The following is a 10000-nucleotide window of genomic DNA, read 5'->3' on the forward strand; positions in this document are numbered from 1 at the left end:
GTCTCCTTACATCACATATCAAAATATCACATTAAACTTTTGCAGCTGAGCTCAAAGTAATACATCTTATAACATATGAATCAGAAAAATGGCCTCAAATTAAGAATAAAATACTATTAAGTGAGGTCTATAAATTATTAATTATCTCATTGGCATTACTTAAATCCTTTTGCTGTGATGTTCTGATGAGAAAAGTTAGGAATATCTAATCAAAAATCAATACAACACAAGTATATTTACAATCTGTTTTCATATTTACAGATTGCCAAGTACTGGCTGAAAAAAATAATTTGGAGAAGCCAATCTATAAGGCAGAGACAGAGATTGAGAACAAATGAAAATAAATAAATGATACATTATTTTGTGTGACTATTATGTATGTCATAGTGTGGGTTTGCTAAATGCAGTAGTGTTGTGTGTCGTGGTAAGTAGGGTTTTTTTCGTAATGCTAAACCTTTCAGATATACCAAAAGTTTCAGCATTAGAGGTTAGGAAAGTGTGTGCATTGATATTTTGATTATGTTTAGAGTAAAGATTGCATAAATTGATAGGCTAAGTCTTGTGAGAGTGCATGTGGATAGGATTGAGGAAAAGGACGATAGATTTAGTGTTATGTTTATGTGCAAGTATGTGTGTCTGAGTCTTTCTTGTTTTCTGTAACACTGTCTCTAATCAAACAAATTTAGTCTGCCAGTCATCGTGGGTCTTTAGTTATAAGATTGCAAAAAACAAATATTTCTCCTTTTGCAATCTGTTTTGTTTTTCAGTTTTTTGGGAAATGTGAGTTTTCAAATGTAAGCATCACTTCAGAATGAGTCAATGTTTCACATATTAATTATTTGTTTACATTCCAGACACAGACACACACTTATATGCATGGACACACACGTATACATACCCCCACACACACACACACACATGCAATTAATCCCTACATTTTTGTCAAATGATTGTTCTTATAACAGTAATTTTGTTGAATAAAAAGTTGTTTTAGCATTGTTGGTCCTGGATGGAGGAAATTGGATTGTGGTGGGTAGTGTTTTGGGGACTAATGCCAATAGATTTGGATATGCCAAAACTTTCGGCATTAGCAGGTGGAAATGTGTGTGTGAGTGTTTGCAGGTTATGGTTATACTGAGGGCTAAGTTATCAGATGGATTTAGTGTTCTGTGTATAAATTGTGTTTCTGATAGGTCTGGAGTGTGTATGTCAGTGTTTCCAGGTTAGAATTAGATTTAATGGATGCATAAGGAGATTGATTTAGCTTTGAAATGTACGCTTTTGTGTGTGATATGTGTCATGTGACACTTGTCTTGATACTCTAAGGATAAGAGTTTCCTAAGGTAAAGTGTAGTGCTGAGGCTAGGGGCAGGGATAGGATTAGGGTTAGCATGCATTAGTAAGGATGGGCTTCACCTCCCTTATACCACGCTAATATCACATGCTACCCTGACCTTGCCAAAACACAAACCCTACTACTTATCTATGTTGACACTTGATTGGTTATATTTTTTAGAAAAAATGCCTTTGTCATGAAATGAGATACTGCTAGCACAGATATCTGAAATTTTATAAATAATTATATGTAATTTGTGAATATCAACATGATCTATATAAGATGCTTGTGTTACAACTGTATTAGAACTGCATGTTATGTGTATATCAAACTTGTTTGTTCAGAAATGTGTGTTGAAAAGGGTTTGCAAAAATGCTTGTGTTTAAAATGGATCCATGATGTGCCCTACTGGAAAAGAACAGAGATGTACATGCACTATTGTAACAGTGTAAATGTATATATTTTAACAGTGGAAACTGGGATACAGGAGGTTAACCTCAGTCTAGTAAATTTCAGAAAAATAGCTGAAATTAAAATGCTTTATGGCAGCAATGATACACAATGTCTGTGCTGAGAAGCTTTTTATATTGTCTTGGAAGTGTTTTATTGTTTTATGACATCCAGAATTTGCCAAAGATATGAGGAAAAGCCCTTGTCTATGTATTTTTACAGGTAGATGCTAAATGCTACCAGCTGCCATCAATGGTTGTTTTGGGCCTGGGGACTAGAAGTTAGATGACAAGAAATTATGTCATTCTGCAAGCTAGCCTAGCAGTAATATTTGAGATATTAATTTGAGAACTGCCTGCGAGAACTGCAGCATTCTGTATTCTTTGACCTGACTACAACAACTAGAGAAGATCCATTCAATGCATCTGCCTTGCTCTGTAAGTAAGTTAACTAGATGATAGTAATTCTCTTACATATAGTCAGGTGCTTCAACAAAGTATTAGTTTAAGGGTGTGCACAGTTATGCAACCAGCTTATTATACATTTTTTATTTTTTATATTTTTCCCATAACAGATATGTTTGTTTTTCAATTGAATTGTACAGGTTATAGGTCACATTAAAGGTGGGAAAAGTTTTGAAATTATTTATTGTGGTATTTTAACAGAGGTATGTACACTTTTTATATCCACTGTAGATGTCCACAGAGGCAAGGTGGGGAGCAAAAGGTGAGAGAGCAAGTTAGTGGGAATGATGAAATGCCAACAGTACGTTGTCTGGAGACAACAAGGATACCAACCTATCACAAGAGGTTATATCCTAACTTAGTAGATGGGAAAAAGGTCACTGCTAAGAGAGACACAGCCTCTGACCTAACCATTGTGAAGCCTGTAGGGGTTAAAGAGGAGTACTACTTGTTTGGGCAGTCTACTCCAGTCAGAGATTTAGGAGGGATCCCATTCCAAATACTTTTGGCAAAGGTTCTCCTTGATTGGAAGGGTGGAAAAGGAAGCAAGTAAATAAGTGCGTTTGAGGATATCCCTGCAGATGTCCTGATAGGGAATGATTTTGATAATGCACTACCTTGTGTGCATGCAGTTACACACAGTCAGGCTTGGAGACAAGCATGTGGGTCTGGTAGCCTGGGGGATGGGACTCAGGCAGACTGCACACTTGAAGCCAGAACTGATGAGGTGGCTATTTCAGGGACCAGCAACCCTGTAGCAGTGAGACTGAAGGTGAGTCACAGCTGATTGTGGGTACTGATGTTTCCTTGGACAGAGTGACTACTAGAGCAGATGTGAGTAGTAGTAGTAGTAGTACCCAGGCTGACAGTGAAGGACTGCTGGCAGAAAATACCAGACTTCCTGCGGAAGAAGAGATGGGAAAGGTTACAAATAGAGGGTTGAGGCAGGCTAAGCTCTCAGAACCTACATTACAAGGCATGAGGAAGGCAGCTAGTGAGGCATCTGATTCTAAAGGAATGGGGGAATCTGTATTCTGGGGCAAAGGGTTACTGTATACAGATTGGACTTCTGAGAGAGGGCTAGAGGGTGAGAGAATATAGCAGTTGGTAGTCCCCACAGCCTGCCATCTGGCACTTCTAGCCATAGCCCATGAAATTCCCTTTGCAGGTCATATGGGCACAAAGTGTACAAAGACACGTATTATGCAGAACATGTATTTTCCTGGGATTTCCCGGGATGTAAAAGGGTACTGCAGGACCTGTCAGCAGTGCCAAAAAGTAAGCAAGGCAGGAAATAATGTCAAAGGTCTTTTAGTGCCTTTGCGTGTGATTCAGGAGCCATTTCAGAGGGGAGCTATGGATATTGTGGGGCCTCTGAGTACCCCAAGTTCCACAGGGAATAAGTATATGTTAGTAGTAGTAGAATATGCTACCAGATACCCTGAGGCACTGGCTATGTCCTCCACTGAGGCTGAAAAGGTGGCAAATGCTTTGTTACAGATTTTCAGTGGGGTAGGTCTCTTAAAAGAAATGCTGACTGACAGATGTGCCAATTTCATGTCAGACCTGTTGGCTTGTCTGTGACCACAAACACTGTGGGGTGAAGCACCGAAAGACCACCCCCTACCACACCCAATCTAATGGTCTGGTGGAGAGGTTAAACTTTACAGTAAAGACCATGCTATGGGCATTTGCAGACCATTTTAAGAGAGAGAGTGGGACAAATATTTGCTGCAGCTGTTGTTTGCTTGCAGAGAAGTGCCCCAGGAATCCACAGGTTTTTCATCTTTTGACTTGCTGTATGGACATAGGGTGAGGGGGACCTCTAGATTTGATCTGAGATGATGGGAGGGTGAGTGTGAATCCCACAAGAAGTCTGTTGTGGCATATGTCCTAAATCTCAGGACAAGGCTCAAGGAACTCATGCTCTTGACCCAGGGGAATCTAGCAGAAGCCCAACAGCAGAAAAAGGTCTGGTATGACAGGAATGCTCAGGCTAGAGAGAGTATGCTGTGGGGGAGCAGGTTATGGTTCTCATTCCTGCCAGGCACATCAAGCTGCAAGCAGTTTGGGAGGGGATGAGTGACCCTTCAAGCCGTTAAGGAAGCTCAGTGATGTTAACTACATGCTAGGCCTGCTAGGCAGTAGGCAGAGGCAGAAATTGTACTGTGTTAACATGAAGAAACCTTACTGTGATAGAGAGGCCCTTTTGCTGACTATGTGCAGTGGGTGGCAGGAGGAGTCTGAGGGGGATCTGGTGACTGATCTATTCAGTGAGGCTTGGACTGATACCTTGGTGGAAGGGGTAGCAATGTCCCAGAAGCTATCTCCTACACAGGTTCAAGAAATTTGAGCAGTATTACAGACGTTTGGGGGCATGTTCACTGAGAAACCAAGGTGAACCCCACTTGGTGCAGCACCATGTGGATACAGGACTCAAAAGGCTTATTAAGCAGGCCCCTTATAGGGTGCCTGAGAGAAAGTGAAACAGATTCTGAGGGAGGAGATAGAGGAAATTTAGGAACTGAGGTAATCCAGGAGTCCAACAGTCCCTGGACCTCCCCAGTGGTGCTGGTACCAAAGTAGGATGGCAGCACCAGGTTCTGTGTGGACTACAGGAAATTAAATAGTCACACAGAGTCAGATGCTTACCCTATGCCTAGGACAGGTGAAGCCCTAGAGCAGCTGTGTGGGGCAAAGTATCTTACCATTGTTGATTATACCAAGGGCTACTGGCAGGTACCCTTGACTCCCAACACTAGAGATAGGTCAGCCTTTGTGACTCCATTCGGCTTGTATGAGTTCACGAAGATGTCCTTTGGGATAAAAAAATTTCCCAGTGACTTTTCAGAGGCTGGTAGATTGTATCCTAGTAGGAGCAGGAGATTTTGCTCTTGCTTATCTGGATGATATTGCCATCTACAGCTATTCCTGGCAAGAGCACCTTCAACATGTCAGGGAGGTGCATGACAGACTACAGAGTGAAGGGTTGACTATTAAGCCCAGTAAGTGTCAGTTTGGTATGGCTGAAGTATCCTACCTGGGACATAGCGTGGGGAGTGGTAAGAACAGACCAGAACCTGCCAAATTGAAAGCCATTCAGGTATGGCCTGCACCTGTTACCAAAATGTAGGTGGAGGGATTCCTAGGGACAGCAGGGTACTACAGAAAGTTTGTCCCTAATTATAGTACCATAGCTGCTACCCCTCACAGGCTTGACAAGAACAAGCAGGACGGATAAGGTAGTGTGGACCCCAGCATGTGAGCAGGCATTTCAGAAGCTTAAAGGAGCTTTTGGAGGACCCCTTTTGTTAGCCAGTCCAGATTACAGCAAAGAATTTGTTGTTCAGGTGGATGTTTCAAACCATAGGGTGGGGGCTGTACTCAGCCAGGTTTCCTCAGAGGGAGAAGAGCACCCAGTGGTATATCTCAGCCATAGGCTCCAACCAAGGGAGGAATGCTGTGCAGCTGTAGAAAAGGAATGTCGTGCCATACTGTAGGCACTGCAGAAACTTCAGCCGTATCTGTATGGAAGGAAATTCACAGAAGTTACAGACCACAATCCCTTAACATAGCTACATCGAGCCAGCCAGCAAAATGCCAAGTTACTAAGGTGGAGCCTAGAGATGCAGGCATATGATATGACAGTGCAGCACCACAGTGGGGTTAGCAATGCCAACACAGATGGGCACATGGGAGAAGGAATGGGGTAAGGTATTCCCAGATAGGCTCATCCCTCTTAAGCAATGTTTCTCAAGGGTCACTTGAAAAACTAGCTTGAGTCTTCATAGGGGAAAGAAGTGTCATGAAAGGAGATGCTGCCAGCACAGCTATCTTGCAATTTTGTAAATAATTATATTTCATTATCAACATGATCTATATAAGATGCTTGTGTTACAACTGTATTAGAACTGTATGTTATATGTTTATTAAACTTGTTTATGCTGACATTTATGCTGAAAGGGGTTTGCAAAATGCTTGTGTTTAAAATGGATCCACAGTGTGCCCTTTGGGGAAAGAACAGAAATATACATGCACTATTGTTACTGTGTAAACATATATATTTTGACAGTGGAAACTGGGATACAGGAGGTTAACCTCAGTTTAGTAAATTTCAGAAAAATAGCTGAAATTAAATTACTGTATGGCACCAAAGAGACACAATGTCTGTGCTGAGAAGCTTTCTGTATTGCCTTGGAAGTGTTTTATTGTTTTATGACTTCCAGCATTTGCCAAAGATCAGAGGAAGAGCCCTTGTCTATGTATTTTACAGGTAGATACTAAATGCCACCAGATGCCATCAGTTTTGTTTTGGGCCTGGGGACTACAAGTCAGATGACAACAAATGTTGTCTTTCTGCAAGGTAGCCCTGCAGTAATATTTGAGGTATTAATTTGAGAAGTGCCTGAGAGAGACACAGCATTTTGTATCCTGTTGTTGACCTGACAACAATGAGAGAAGATCCATTCACCACATCTGCCTTGCTCTGTAAGTAAGTTAACAAGGGTATAGTAATTCTCTTATGTATAGTCAGGAATATAACAAAACTTATCTTAGATATTTTTCTTTATTTATTTGAGACTGTTCTGCAATGTTGTTTTAAACATTTCCTGTGATTTTGAACTCTGATGTCACTGTAAATATATATTTAGTATTGCCTTTCACGTTTATTATTTATTTTTAAATACATTTAAACATTTCATTGCGGCTAATCAGTCTAGAGATATTTAAGATCTGAGAGTACTTGCATATTTATCTGGTGACACTGTGGGCCACTCCTAATATCCTTGTTCTTGGTCGAACTACCATTTGCATTAATAGTAACATTACACAGTAAGATTGGACACCCTTTGTTAAGGGCCGTGAAGTAGCTGATGAAGAGCTGGCTGGTGGCAGTGATAACTACTTTATAGTCTGGGCAAAAGGGGGCATAGCTAGTAAACCTGTGCCAGCCTTACCCAGGTGTGTGTGTATATGTGTGTGTGTGTGTGTGTGTGTGTGTGTGTGTGTGTGTGTGTGTGTGTGTGTGTGTGTGTGTGTGTGTGTGTGTGTGTGTAAATCAAACCTCAAAGGGTGTGTGTGTCACCTACTTGGACAGGGACATGAAGCACTGGTTGGGCAGAGAGGGTGTTGGGGGTCTTGGCTTGGCTAGTCTATAGCGGTGTCAGTGGGGAGTCTTATTTTGGGATCTGGAGAAAGAGGGAGAAACCAGCCCCAGACTGACTGTGGTCCCTGTGTACTCTTAAGGGAAATTGCACTTGATGCTGAGAGCTGCTTCTGGTAATACTGTGCGTGTACCTTGTCATCTTTCCATTGTATGTCCCCTACTCATGTCAGTGGTGAGGATTGATGCTCCATGATTACTGGTTCAGTGGTGGGTCATCAAATCCTTAATTAAAAACCTGCAAAGAAAAAAAGAAAAATCCTTTTCACAATGCAACTACGATTCAGACAAAATTGATCTGCATTTAGTAGTAGCATTTTGGTTAAGGGTTCTCAAAAAGAAATGGCCTTATGTTGAAAATACAAACATTGATTCTTTGTGTTTCATTGCTTTTGTATTTTGACCATAGTCATCGATCCATTGACATACAAACCCATTGATGTACACATATATATATATATATATATATATATATATATATATATATATATATATATATATATATATAGATATATATATATATACACACACATACACACACACACACACACACACACACACACACACACACACACACACACACACACACACACACGCACACACACACAGTGGATATAAAAAGTGTACATGCCCCTGTTAAAATGCCAGGTTTTTGTGATATAAAAAAATGAGACCACAATAAATCTTTTCAAAACTTTTCCCACCTTTAATGTGACCTATAACCTGTACAATTCAATTGAAAAACAAACAAATCTGTTAGGGGAAAAATATAAAGAATAAACAATGTACAATAAGTTGGTTTCATAAGTGTGCACACCTTTAAACTAATACTTTGTTGAAGCACTTTTTGATGTAATTACACATTCAGTCTTCTTGAGTACACACCTGCCATCAGCTATAGAGACTCTGATTAACCCCAAATAAAGTTCAGCTATCCTAGTAGGATTTTCCTGACATTTACTTAGTTGCCTGCTACAGCAAAAGCCATGGTTCGCAGAGAGCTTACAAAGCATCAAAGGGATCTCATTGCTGAAAGGTATCAGTCAGGAGAAGGGTACAAAAAAATTTCCACAGTCATCAAAAAGTGGAGAAAATATGTGACAACAGTGATGTTGCAAAGAACTGGATGTCCCTGCAAAACTGATGAAAAGACAAGACATAAACTGGTCAAGGAGGCTTCAAAGAGACCCACAGCAACACTGAAGGAGTTGCAGAAATTTCTGGCAAGTACTGCTTGTGTACTACATGTGACAACAATCTCCCGTATTAACCATATGTCTGGGCTATGGGGTAGGGTTGCAAGATGGAAGTCTTTTCGTACACAGAAAAACATCCAAGCCTGGCTAAAATTTGCAAAACAATACATCAGGTCTCCCAAAAGCATATGGGAAAAAGTGTTATGGTCTAATGAGACCAAGGTTGAACTTTTTGGACACAATTCCAAAAGGTAAGTGTGGTGCAAAAACAACACTTTGCATCACCAAAAGAATACCGTCCCCAAGGTGAAGCATGGTGGTGGCAGTAAAATGCCTTGGGGTTGCTTTTCTTTGGCTTGATCTGGGGCTTCAGTCAAGGAGGAGGGAGTTATGAACAGTTCCAAATACCAGTCACTTTTGGCCCAAAACCTTCAGTCATCTGGTAGAAAGCTGAAGATAAAGAGGAATTTCACCTTTCAACATGACAATAAACGCAAACATACATCCAAATCAACAAAAGAATGGCTTCACCAGAAGAAAATTAAAGTTTTAAAATGGCTCAGCCAGAGCCTAGACCTAAATCCAATAGAATATCTGTGGGGGTGACCTGAAGAGGGCTGTGCACAAGAGATGTCCTTGCAATCTGACAGATTTGGAGCACTTCTGCAAGGAAGAGCGGGCAAATATTGCCAAGTCAAGATGTGCCGTGCTGATAGACTCCTACCCAAGAAGACTGAATGCTGTAATTAAATCAAAAAGTGCATCAACAAAGTATTAGTTTAAGGGTATGCACACTTATGCAACCAGCTTATTGTATGTTTTTTTTATTTTTTTATATTTTTCCTCTAACAGAACAGTGAACATACATACACGAAAGTGCTTAACATCGAAAAGCGCTTCCGTGTATGTGTAGTTCAAAAAAAAATCTACTTTTCTGCAGGGGGGCAGCCCCCACACCCCCCTACTTTATTATTCTCACTCAGAGATTGCACTACAGTGGGGAAAAGGGAATTTTCCCTTACCTGCACTGTAGTCTGATGTATGAAACAGGCATACATACATAGAAGCGCTTGTCGATGTTAAGCGCTTTCGTGGGTTCGATGTTTTCTGATTCGGACATATGCTAGTCAAGCATGTGTCCAGATCCCATATACATATATATATATATATATATATATATATATATATATATATATATATATCTCAAACCTAACATAACAAAGGAAATTGTTGCTTTAATGGAGAATATTCTGCAGACTGTGGTTTCACAGAACAAATGCTTTTTCAATGCATATCTGTCAACAAATGTAAAGAGCAGCTTATATAAGTTCTTGAAACCACATGATCAACACATCAGGATGTAGATCAGCACCATGAGATAATGTACCTT

The 10000-nt window shown here is 40.4% G+C and overlaps 1 protein-coding gene across 1 annotated transcript in view; it reads left to right on the plus strand.

Annotated features, from left to right (window-relative positions):
* CPNE7 (copine 7) overlaps positions 1 to 10000 on the plus strand; it is a 2789522-nt gene that overhangs the window by 1946986 nt on the left and 832536 nt on the right. The window lies entirely within an intron of this gene.

Source organism: Protopterus annectens, chromosome 8.part1 (assembly GCF_019279795.1).
Source record: "Protopterus annectens isolate FY-2018-M chromosome 8.part1, PAN1.0, whole genome shotgun sequence".
NCBI classification, from domain to species: Eukaryota; Metazoa; Chordata; order Ceratodontiformes; family Protopteridae; genus Protopterus; species Protopterus annectens.